Raw genomic sequence first — 13,068 nt, 5'->3', positions numbered from 1 at the left:
TAACTTTTGCCCGCGGCTCCGCTCGCGTTAAATATCGAAAATTACGGAATGCTCCATACAAACTTCCATCCCCTATTTTAGGGAAGTGGGGGGTTGGAAAGAAACAAAAAAAGAGCTTATGTCACTCTCCATCCCTTCAACTATCTCCACTTAAAAATTCACGTCAATTCGTCGCTCCGTTTTGCCGTGAAAGACGGACAAACAAACAGACACACACACTTTCTCATTTATAATATTAGTATGGAAGTATGGATATGGATTATATGCGACACTCTGTCCGTAATACTGACATTTAATAATTATTCTATTTCCTGTGATGTTGGTATTTTGATGCCATGACTTTCATCCAGTCATTTTTACTCAATACAATACAATTCATTTTATACAATTTTAACATATATAAAAAGGTTATTTTCTATAACCTTTTTATAAAGAAAATTAAGTAGTAATTTTCAACAGTTTGCTTGCATAACCACACTTCAACACTGAAAATGTGCTTAAAGCTACTTCCGAGCCCTATTGTACTGAATATGGTCGAAACTTTTACATAAACATGCCTAAAAGAAATTTTGTACAAAGTCCAGTCACCTGCTAAAACAAAACTCGGAAGTGGCTTAAAAATTCATGTCGCCATGATGAACTTTTACGATAATCTGTTTTGTTTGCGCATTATATCATGTCGTTATTACTTGGTGAATATTTTTAAGCCGCTTTCGCAAAACGCGAAGGAGTCTCCACTGAAGACTCCAGCATCGTTGTATAAAAGTTCCTTTGTGGGAGTTTTTTTTTTTTTTTTTTCATTTTATGGTCTGCACATTTTCAGAATTTGGGACCCCCCCAATTAGCGTAAGTTGTTAATAAAAATTAACTTACTGTCAGTTTTGTGACGACAATGAAGCATACAATTTCAATAAAAATATTGTTTTTGTGTTAATTACATAAACTTTAAGCGATAATCTACATTCAGAATGTGAAAAAAGTACATTATTAGACAGATTTTATGCTTAATTTTATTGTCGTCACAAAACTGACAGCGAGTAAATTTTTGTTAACAAGTTTTGCTAGGGGGACCCAAATTCTAAAAATGCTCGTCTTTCTCTTTATCCCCAATAATAGATGATATATATCTCGATCGTCCAGGATACAAATAAGATACGGAGGATCACTTTTTTTTAACTAAATTAAGTATTTGATTACTGCCCGTATTTGTTAAACAAAATCTATAAATATTTCAAATAATTTCAGTTTAAAAACGTAAAAACTACTTTCACATTAATTTAAGAGATGTTTTGTAAGATAATGGTTAAAGGACTAGATCTTTTTTCATATAAGTATCTTGTTTTTAGGGTTCCGTAGTCAACTAGGAACCCTTATAGTTTCGCCATGTCTGTCTGTCCGTCCGTCCGTCCGTCCGTCCGTCCGCGGATAACCTCAGTAACCGTTAGCACTAGAAAGCTGAAATTTGGTACCAATATGTATATCAATCACGCTAACAAAGTGCGAAAATAAAAAATGGAAAAAAATGTTTTATTAGGGTGGGTACCCTAAAAAAAATATCAGCCCCCACTTTACATGTAGGGGGGGTCCCCTACATGTAAAGTGGGGGCTGATATTTTTTTTCATTCCAACCCCAACGTGTGATATATTGTTGGATAGGTATTTAAAAATGAATAAGGGTTTACTAAGATCGTTTTTTGATAATATTAATATTTTCGGAGATAATCGCTCCTAAAGGAAAAAAAAAGTGCGTCCCCTCTAACTTTTGAACCATATGTTTAAAAAATATGAAAAAAATCACAAAAGTAGAACTTTATAAAGACTTTCTAGGAAAATTGTTTTGAACTTGATAGGTTCAGTAGTTTTTGAGAAAAATACGGAAAACTACGGAACCCTGCACTGAGCGTGGCCCGACACGCTCTTGGCCGGTTTTTTTTAGTCTCGATGTAATAATCATTCGAAGGACGACAATATTACACCAAGCATATTAATTAATATTTCATTGTTTTCTAAGGGCATATTAAACAGATTCAACCAATTTCTAATAACTATGGCGTAGTCGGGTTAAGGACATTATTTAATTGATTTTAAACTTAAATAGGATAATAAAATGATAGCACTTATCGTACCATTGCATTATGCGATCGTAACCGAGCTAATAAAACAAAGTTCTTCGGACTGCCTTGTTAAGAGGACTTGTGACTTATTTAAAAGCTATATTTAAAGTAGTATTCTTAGATGGCGGCAAATTTCTAACATTTTTATAGCGTTATTTTATAAAACCTTATTAAGTCTTACAAGACTTACAAGTCCTCCAAAAATTGTTTGTCATTACTTGGTCCTAAAGAACAATAGTTATTTTCACCATACCAACTAGTAAGGGCTTTCTTTGCCATTCGAAAACAGATAGCAAAATTGCATTTTATCTACAAGAGTGCAAAGTATATTCATACTAATTTTAACTTGATGTCTTAAGTCATCATTTCATTCAAGAATCATTTTGAATAAATTGATGGATTTGATTTAGTTTAATGTTTTATAGTCAATATTTTGTTCGTGGTGGTGTAAAAATTGTGTTTCACTCGGTGGCAAACTTTATTTAACCTTCGTGATTTGAAATCTCGCAACGCTTAAGATTCCACTGTATAGTGGGTATTGGAATCTTTCGCTTGCTCGGGTATCAATATTGGCACGTGCGTGACATGCGGTCAGAAAAGTTCGCCCAATACGGTGTTATAAGTTTGACGTGTCTGTCTGTGTGTGTGTCTGTATGTCTGTCTGTCTGTTTGTTTGTCTGTCTGTCTGTGTGTGTGTCTGTCTGTGGCATCGTAGCTCCCGAACGGATCAACCGATTTGGATTGAGTTTTTTTTTGTCTGAAAGCTGAGTAAGTCGGGAGTGTTCTTAGTCATGTTTCATGAAAATCGGTCTACTATGTCGCAGTCGGGGGTTTTTTCAAAATTTTAATTTTGTGGTTAGGTTATTATTCGCACTGTTTACTTACACAATGTTTACTTCTTCTATTATCTATCTTAAATTAAAAACCAAAGTGTCAACATTGTGACCAGTTTAGACGTTACACGGGACGTTTCGTATCGCGCTCGTAAAGCCCCTTAACACTGCACCGGCAAGTTTATCGCCGAATTAAAATGTAATCTTTTGTCGAAGAGAATTTCATTTGATCCTCGCTTTTATTGGGGCCCGGCTTTTATGGGACAAGGTGACAGTTTTGTAGCGAGATGGGTGAAAGCTTGGAGATTTTGTAGTTCTATTGTATTGTATGTCTGGAGTATTTTGTTGAGATATATTTTTGAAGTGGAATTTCTAATGCGACTTCAAGCGGCTTTAAACGATTAACTCGCACTGACAGCGCTAAACGTTTAAGACGATACAGGAGGGGTCAATTTTCCATACAAACGCTCTCGACTGTTTCCTCCCTGGTTTTTGAAGATAGAGCAATGATTTTTTCAACACAGATTATTATTATTTTTATCTGTGTCGGACCGTTTTGATTTTTTTGATATTCTTATTTTTTAAAGACGCTAGAGCCCATCAAAAATTTCCAAAACGGCCTTATTGAATATGGCGCAAAAAAAGGTGTAGTATACAAAATTGGTAACAATTAGCCAAAAAACTAAAGGGTCCGACACAGATTATTTAATTGTTATTTAAATCCTCAAATTTCGTTACAATTGATTAAGTTTTGAAGGAGGAAACAGTCGAGAGCGGAACCTCGATTTTAAAGATTTTTTCGCAATATCTTTTAACTGAGTGGTTCTGAATGGACAATTTTTTTTCGATAAATCTAGTTAATACTCGTAACACGTCTTAACGCCCAGTGTTGCCAACTCGAATTTTGAAATACCCCTTCCTATTTTCATTACGAAGTTTCACTTCTTCCGCTCGTAGGGGGAGGGGGGTGATCGGATGTCGGAAGGATTTCAATGGAAAAAAATCCAAGATGGCGCCTGTAATGTATGGGATATCGGTCCGACATCCGATATCGGATCAGATAATGTGAAAACGCACTTAGGTTGCCAGTGCTCTTGAGAGTCCTGAGTCCTGAGTGAGTGTGCTGCACAAATATTTGATGTTGTCATGATTGTTTTCCATATGATTTTAGAACAATATCATCCTGAATAAGAGACATGATTGCTCAAATCGTGCGTGTTTTCGCTTCTGAATAATTAATATTGCTCGACGCGTATTCATTTCAAAGGATATTAAGGTAGGTAATTTGAGTCCTCTATAAATATGCTTAACGACTCAGACATTTATTATTTTAAATATATGCATGATAAATATTGGGTTGCGGTTTACGCTATACAGGGTAACCTCAGTGTGAACATTTAGGTACATATTTCATAAAAATAATTTGTTTTGTGTACAAAGTTGTCCACTGAGTTAACACAGTCAAGTGGTCGCCAATACAAAGGTCGTCTACATAATAAACTAGCTTTTGCCCGCGGCTTCGCTCGCGTTAAATTAGAAAATTGCGGAATGCTCCATACAAATTTCCACCCCACCCCCCCCCCCCACCCATTTTAGGGAAGTGCGGGATTACAGAGACAAGAAGTAGCCTATGACACTCTCCATCCCTTAAACTAACACCACTTAAAAAATCTCGTCCATTCGTCGCTCCGTTTTACCGTGAAAGACGGAGAAACGGACAAACATACAGACACACACACTATCCCATTTATAATATTAGTATGGATGTTCTTAAGAAGAAAATTACACCGACTACAAAAGGTAAATCCACAAAATATTACTACATATTTAGCATAACTCATAATTTCCTAATCACCAAATAAGATAACCCTACATATAAACAATAAAGTAATAAATATGTTATAATTGCCAAGTTCCTATTCTTGTTTATCGTGTCTCACGTGCGACTTTGTCATTCTGTATATTACTCACCATCTCTGTTTTTATGAGATATTATCGCATAATATGACAAACCACGATATCCATCATGAATAAAATATGTGCGAGTTAAGGATGTGTAGCAATCAATATCGGCAAACAGACCTCTCCCGAACTATAGGTACCTGTGTAGATGTCTGTCTTAACTTAAATACGTACTAAATCTATTACTACTTTATTCATATAAATTAAAAGTACCTAAAATGTACCTACGCGTTTTTTTTTCCAAGGGTCTATAGAAAAGATTCTTAAATGGTCGGCAACGCGCAAGTAATTTCCTTAGTTGATGGGTCCATAGACTGCTTACCATCAACCGGACAGTGCTTGTTTGCCATTGACGTAGTATAAAAAATAGACTAAGTAGTAATATGTTAATAAGCGAGTTTGTTGAAAAAATAATATGTTTCCGTTTATAACGTGTCAGCCCTGTAGTCGTAATTTCTGTTTTTACGAGATACCGCATATTATGACAAACCACGATATCCATCATGAATATTATATGACCGAGTTAAGGATGTGTAGCAATCAATATCGGCAAACAGACCTCTCCCGAACCATGTCCGCTACTATGCGGGTAGATTGAATATCGGCCATAAGCCTAACAAGGAGAGAGCGGTTCATAATACAAACATGCCATAGATAGAGTTTTTCTGCTTGACTTGCCATTTATTTATTACTAGTAGGGATGTACCGACTAGTCGGGAAAGCCGACTATCCGGCCGCATTTGTAGTCGCCGATTAGTCGGCGACTAGTCGGCAAAAAGGGCCGATTAGTCGGCACTTCATTAGTGATAGAAAAACAGTACAAAATTAAATCAAAACAACAAATATATCACCACAGAAATAAATTTCCTACCTAGGATTATCGACTTCATAGGCAGGATCACTACCCACTAAGCCAAGCCAATTGTTAAAAATGGAAAATGTATATAAATATTGTCATGAACCTTTGAACATCTGTAAAAAATCATGAAAAGCGCGAACGAAGGACCAATAATGACATTCAAAATGTGAATTTATCGAAAATTATGTTCTGGCCGACTAGCCGACTAGTCGGCCGACTAATCGGCCACACAAGCGCCGACTAGTCGGTAGTCGGCCAAATCAATAGTCGGTACATCCCTAATCTTTTGCCCGCGGCTTCGCTCGCGTTAAATTCGAAAATTGTGGAATGCTCAATACAAACTTCCACCCCCCATTCTAGGGAGGGGAAGGGTTAGGAAGAGACAGAAAGTAGCCTATGTTACTCTCCATCCCTTCAACTATCTCCACTTAAAAAATCACGTCAATTCGTCGCTCCGTTTTGCCGTGAAAGGCGGACAAACAGACACACACACACTTTCCCATTTATAATATTAGTATGGATTCAAATAAGTTTCACAGCATACCGTGACACTAAAGAAATAAATACTTACCATAAAGCACACAGTAAAAAATACAAAACATAAAAAAATGGCGACGACGTAACCAATTAAATTTTATATGACTTATCAGATATCACTCTGTAGTCCGTCATTGCTCTTTTTATGAGATATTATAGCATAATATGACAAACCACATAATGTGAGCGAGTTAAAGATGCGTAGCAATCAATATCGGCAAACAGACCTCTCCCAGATCATGTTCAAGTCGGATAGCCGACTGAATTGAATATCTGCCATAAACCTAGCAAGGAGAGAGCGGTTAATAATATAAACTCGGCATAGTTTCTTCCACTTCATTTGCCACAGTGTGTAAAGGAATTACGAGTATGGATGATCTTAAGGGCGTTCCCTGCGCCAATGACCTTCGATTTGAATCCATTAATATTATGATAGCTTCTAAATTAATATATCATATTAACATCATCGTCTTTAAACAAAATAGTATCTCATAATTACTTCACATTTCATAGTTTCTGTAATATTTGGCATCAAAGTTGAACAATTTTAGGGTCAAAAATTGTTTTTTTTTTGTCATAACTTTTGTTTTAATTAATTTAAAATTAAAATCTCTCTTGAATTTTAAGAAAAGTCAAAGGTAAATCCAAACATGTCGATTTCAAGTATGTAAAACCATTCACTAAATTGAATTTCGATAAAAAACCGTGTGGAGCCCCTTAAGGGAGCGGTGGCCGCTTTGAAAAAGAAGCCGTCAGTGGCTTATAATATGTCAGCGATTCTTACTTGACTCGATGTGGAGGCAACATTAGGACTGTTCCGAGTCACTTCTGGATGAGATTAGCTCGGTATCGGGACAAGTAGCTAACCAGCCGGTTTAGCCGACACGACAATAGTTGACGCTAGACGCTGATCGAAAGTCGAAACGCAATCTGGCTCTTTCGCGCCAATATGGAAATGCGGTAGAGATACTAGGTACGATAACGATATTATCTAGTATCTACAACATACGGCTACGTAACCCAGATGTCAGGCCTATGCTCAGGAGTGGAAAACAAAGTGCTGGTTGTAAAATCTTCGCTGGTCTCAGGTCTTCGTAGTGGTGGTAGAAATAATAAGCGGACTGTAGTTTGGTGCTGGTTTAATCCAAATTGTGAAAGAATAAGAAAAGTGGTACAGTGAATGTCGTTGGAGGCGGAATAACCGTAAGTTTTTGAAAAGCTCTAAAAGCTGTCAAATTTTGAATTTATTACATTGCCATTTGTAAATTTAGGTTTAAGTAGAGATTTGAAATATTATTATGACTATACAATACAATGATTATTTTATTTAAAAATAGTCAAGTAGTGTGAATGAATTAAAAAATTAAATAATTATTAATTAAATTAAAAATTTAATAAATTAATACTGAAGATTTATAATGTCAACTGAAACAATACTGAATATTTTAATTAAATTGAAATGTCAACAGTTACATGATAATGAATTAGAATTAAAATGAATGATTATTATTAAATTTATAAAATTGAAAATTGATTTTTAATAACAAAAATAATTAACTTAGTCTAACGAATACAGGATCAAAAATCAGGGTGATTTTTGAACGGTTTCGTAACATGGTATAGTATGAATTTTCTGAGATGAACTTGTCGCTTTAGCCGTAATCTGTTAAACAAAGGCCTTTGTGTCTATTGTTTACGGCGGCTAGCTCCCGTTTAAACGGCACGTGCTATAGTCTCAGTGTAGTTAAAAAGCAACTATCATGATAGTAATAAGGTTCAAATTCATAAAAAGCCCTTTCGGAGATAACACGTTTTGTCATCTTCAAGAAAAGTTTCATGCATACTGTTTAATAAATTTGAACCTTATTGCTATCATGATAGTTGCTTTTTAACTACACTGAGACTATAGCAAGTGCCGTTTAAACGGGAGCTAGCCGCCGTAAACAATAGACACAAAGGCCTTTGTTTAACAGATTACGGCAAAAGCGAAACGTTCATCTCAGAAAATTCATACTGTAATTATGATGAAATTTGTTTAATTTTTCCAAAATTAGAGTTCATTGTAAAATAAGGGGGCACTTCTAATTCCGAATGATATTGTTTTGGAGTTTAAAAGGGTACTTGAAACGAGACAATGAGTGCGTTTTCACATTATCGATCTGATATCGGATGTCGGACCGATATCCCATACATTACAGACGCCATCTTGGATTTTTTCCATTGAAATCCTTCCGACATCCGATATCTGTGAAAACAGACTTACACGGCGTATTGTCATCACCAGTCTTTCTTTATTTTTACCTGTCTCTGCTAACAAGTAATATCTCCGTGCAAATAGGCAATTTATTCGTCAACGTACGAAATGTATAGTTCCTTTGACGGATCGTTACATAAGTGTAACGTTTAAGTCGTAATTTGTTGTCAATACTGTCGATAATGTTGATAGAATTGACAGTTAAATTGATACTGTTACTGGCTTCGAAGTTACGATACATAATCATAAGTATCTTTGTAATTAACTAGCTTCTGAATAATGATAGATAACAATACTAAAAATATAAATATATTTTCTTTATGTATAATCTAATATTATAGGACATTCTTACCCAGATTTACTGAGTGTCGGTCTAATATTTGCAGGCACATCGCAGGTATCAGGGTTTCGAATCCCGGCCAGTTTTTTTTTTTTTGTAATTGTAAGAGTTTTTTAAATAAATTCTATAAAATAGAACAGAGCAAGGCTCGGTCGCCCAGGTACTAATATACTAATATGTTGTAAAGTAACTGGGTGCCAGATAGTGCGGGACCTAAGTAACCCACACAGCATCGGTTGCTACGTGAGATCCATACAATGCCCCTTAAATTTATTACGAAGATAAAAATAACTTGCCTCTTCGTATTTATAGGAAGGAGTAGGTTGTTAACAGAAATATGTCTATGTTATCAAAACAAATGTGTTTAGTTACTGCACTACCACTACAACAAAAACATACACCCTGTTTTTATTAAATTCCATTAACTTTAAGGGACGGTTCTTTAGGTCAAATACAATTATTTTTTCTAAAAAACTAGCGTTCTAACGCTTACGGTTATGGAATTATAAAAAAAAATTACTGAACATAAGTGTGGCATCCCTTACTACTTCCTTATGTTATTTGTTTTGACATTTGCCGTCAGACACTTGACACTGACTTTAATGTTATGATTAAGGTCCTCTCACACTAATTAATTCATTTATTATGTATGGACTGGAAAAAAAATTATTTCGAATTTGACGAAAAGCGATATACAGGATGGTTCCTGATGATGAACCTAACTGCGTGTCGAATTTAACGGAAAACAATAAAAACACGGTGTATAGTTGGTAATTTCCTAAAAATTACAATTGTTATCTTAAAGGAAATACAAAAGAAATTCGAGAATAGAATCCTGAACTTGCGAGTTTTTTAACACACGAGAAGTAACATACATTTGTACCCGAGTGTAACACAAATTTTTTCCCCTCACTAAAGCGAGGAAACTACAACGCACAAAATGCGTATTGTCACTGCTTCCAGTAGTTCCACATCTGGTAAATCATCTTCATTACTGAATTCACCCACTTTTATCAATATAAAGAAACTAATTTGACTTTATTCAAGGTCAAATTACTTTACCCACTAGTGGATAAAATGCGTTTTTACCCGCTGGTATTAAAGGACAAAACACGTGTTTCCGAGCTAGTGATGGGAAATAGTACATTACATCAGAGGCCGGGAAAATGAGGATTTCCGGCCAAGTGGGTATATACGGCCGAGCGAGCGTGCGAGCGAGGCCGGATAGGGATACGAGGCCGGGAATCCGTTATCACGCCGAGGCATGTATAGTGCTTTTCTCAAACATACAATGAAATAAAAAAAAATGCTCTAAAGGACAATATTTTATAAAAAAAAGTTACTTTGCAGGCCTAGGCCTGAAAAATAATATGAAATCCCTTTACAGTCCTCTCGAGTTGTTGCGCCCAAAAAGCGATACTTCCCAGCCCATTTTAAGGAACGTAAAGACAATATTTCATTGCATGTTTGAGAAAAAGTAATTTCCTAAACACCGAAAGGTCATTGACCGACTAAAATAAGCCTAACACGTTTAACACTTTCGCTACCAAGAACCCGACTGTCGGGCACACCGCTCGTAGAAGCGTAGCCGATTACATGGGTTTCCCCGTATGTAGCGAAAATGTCGTAGCGCCGCGTAGAGCCCGGTTTCGAAAGTGTTAAGAACTAGATCGTGTAGTCTAGTGCTCTTCGAGCCCTGACCGCGATTGCTACGTGACGCTCATACAGCGACGCTGAAAAATATTACAGAGATAGCTTCACATACCCTTTTTCTTTTATAGTAGGGTCATTAGTGGCAGTGACCTTGCAAAATGTTCGCAAAAGAAGCCACTTGGCACCGTTGTTTCTTAGGTCATTCTGAGCTATTTAAGCCCGGTTGACACGCGGTACCCCCCGACAGGTAGGAGGGGGAGGGGAGTAAAGGTACATCTCCCGAACTATGTTCTGGGCTAGAGCTCAGAATGACCCAAGGAACAACTGTGCCAAGTGGCTTCCTTTGCGAACATTTTGCAAGGTCGTCCATACAAATCTGCTAGTACCCCGCTATTAAGTATTTTATGGCAAGACGAGTGGCGTTAGAATGGCTTAGTTTTAGCAAGGACGATATAATACGGGACAAACAAAGCCCATACAAAAAAGCGTACCCCTGAAATGTATGGGCCTTTTAGGCTTAAAACTAGATGGCGCTGTTTCGCAGCCTGGAAGTGGCCAAAATCATATTCTCTCCAAATATTTTTGAGTTTTTTTTTATAACAACAAATGACATGCTTCTTTATTTTAATATCATGATATCACGTTAAGACACATTTTGGAAAAAAAAATTGTAGGCATCTTCAGTGTAGTTATGGTAGTATTTAATAGGTGGCGCTAAAAAATCGATGTACGATTCTTAGTATGAAGATTGTAAATCATATATAAATTTTATTACCCTTGGTTTTAGATTGATTGTTAGCTGAGAAACCTGTTCAAAATTAAGGTGAATGTAATATTTTATTAGATTGCATTAATACAAAGTTTTAATATATTCCGTAATATTAAAGAATCCATAGAAATTGAAAATTTGACATTGGTATCAATATCAACCTACATTTTCATCGATTTGGTGTCAGTCTCAGAATCACGGGGCTTCCTGCGTATACACAAGTTTGCAAAAATTATCGGCATCTTTTTCTTTTAAGTAAAAAAGAGAAATACTCGTACATATAGGTACCAATAATTTGCCAACATCGGTCTTAGCGATAGAGCCTCAAAGATGATGTCTGTCTGTCAGCTCGTTCTCCCGTCGAAGCTACTTCTTAGAGTTCAAAAGTCGTTGTAGCATTTTAATTTGATATCTTGTCTCAAGTGCTTATTATATAATTAGGTACTCTAAAAGTTATATAACCCGCATAAAAACTTCCAGAACTCTCGACGCAATACTACATAAATTAATATTTTGTGGTAGTAAATCTTCAAAAGTAAACTGGCGTTATAAGGCACCAGAAAGACTTTCTTAGAAGGTCTTAAGGTCAAGAGGTTCGTTAGACAGCAAAAATATATACACATTGTAGGCTTTGTAACAAAGGAATAGGATGCAAAATTGCAAACGGACTTGAAACGTATTCAAATGTTAGTCAAGGTTTAAGGTAAGGTCAGGTGGGGTAAGGGGGACTATGGGGGAAGGGAAACACTGATTGGTAACTCTGAATTCATAGACTGTAGCTGGGTCATTTGGTGGTCGGTAAGATACAACCTAGGATTTAGTTCCAAAACAAAAACAAAAATAGCGCTAGCTCTAAGGAGTGTGCGTCCTTGACAAAAACAAAAAATCAGTTGTCGTGCTACAAGACCACGAGTTGGACGAGTATTATTTTGTGTAGTGATTTGGGTAGCAAAAAGTCATGTCCGAAGACTTTTGATATCTGTAAATAGTCCTATATATGTTTAATGTTCATGTCTGGTATTTGAATTTGAGAAAACTATACTGTAAATATGAAAATTCAACGTGCTTCATAACACAACCTACAAATGACATACCGGGGTAACGGGAACTACCATAGCCGGGGTAAGTGGAACATATGTTTCCTTTTCCCGATTTCAGGGGTCATGAACATTTTCAGAGACACATATTCTATAAGTACAGAAATTTTGTATTGATCCAAGCTTCAGTATTTTTAATACGATTAATTACTAATAATTAATAGTCGTTTTTAAATTTGCAATACTGAAATTTGAATTTTCGAAAAAAACTTGTAAAAAAATCTTTAAAAACAATTATAATTTTTAGTTAACCACCCCTGTCTCAAGCCCATATGTTCCCCTTACCCCGAATTTCAATTTATGTAAATATTTTCTATTTTAAACTATATGTCAAAGAACCAAATTCTCCATTTGATTGATGATGTTTTTTTTTATTTACATTGCCGGTATAATCCACACTAGCACCAATACTTTGAGATTTTAGCGTAGTGTTTCCCTTACCCCAAAACCCGGGAAAGGGAAACGGCAGGACCAGCCTAAACATTTTATCAATTTCCAGCTACATGCAATAAAGCTAGTTTAAAAATTAATTTCGCCCTAGAAAGCAGACTTAAAGAAGCATACTTTGTGTCGGTCAAGATGAATATACGACATTAAATTAAGTGATTAGAGCTCGATGTAAAATATAAAAAATGAAGTATGTTTCCCTT

The sequence above is a fragment of the Leguminivora glycinivorella genome, chromosome 14, assembly GCF_023078275.1.
Source record: "Leguminivora glycinivorella isolate SPB_JAAS2020 chromosome 14, LegGlyc_1.1, whole genome shotgun sequence".
Taxonomy (NCBI): Eukaryota; Metazoa; Arthropoda; class Insecta; order Lepidoptera; family Tortricidae; genus Leguminivora; species Leguminivora glycinivorella.
The sequence above is the reverse complement of the archived record's forward strand: the minus strand, read 5'-3'. Positions refer to the sequence as shown.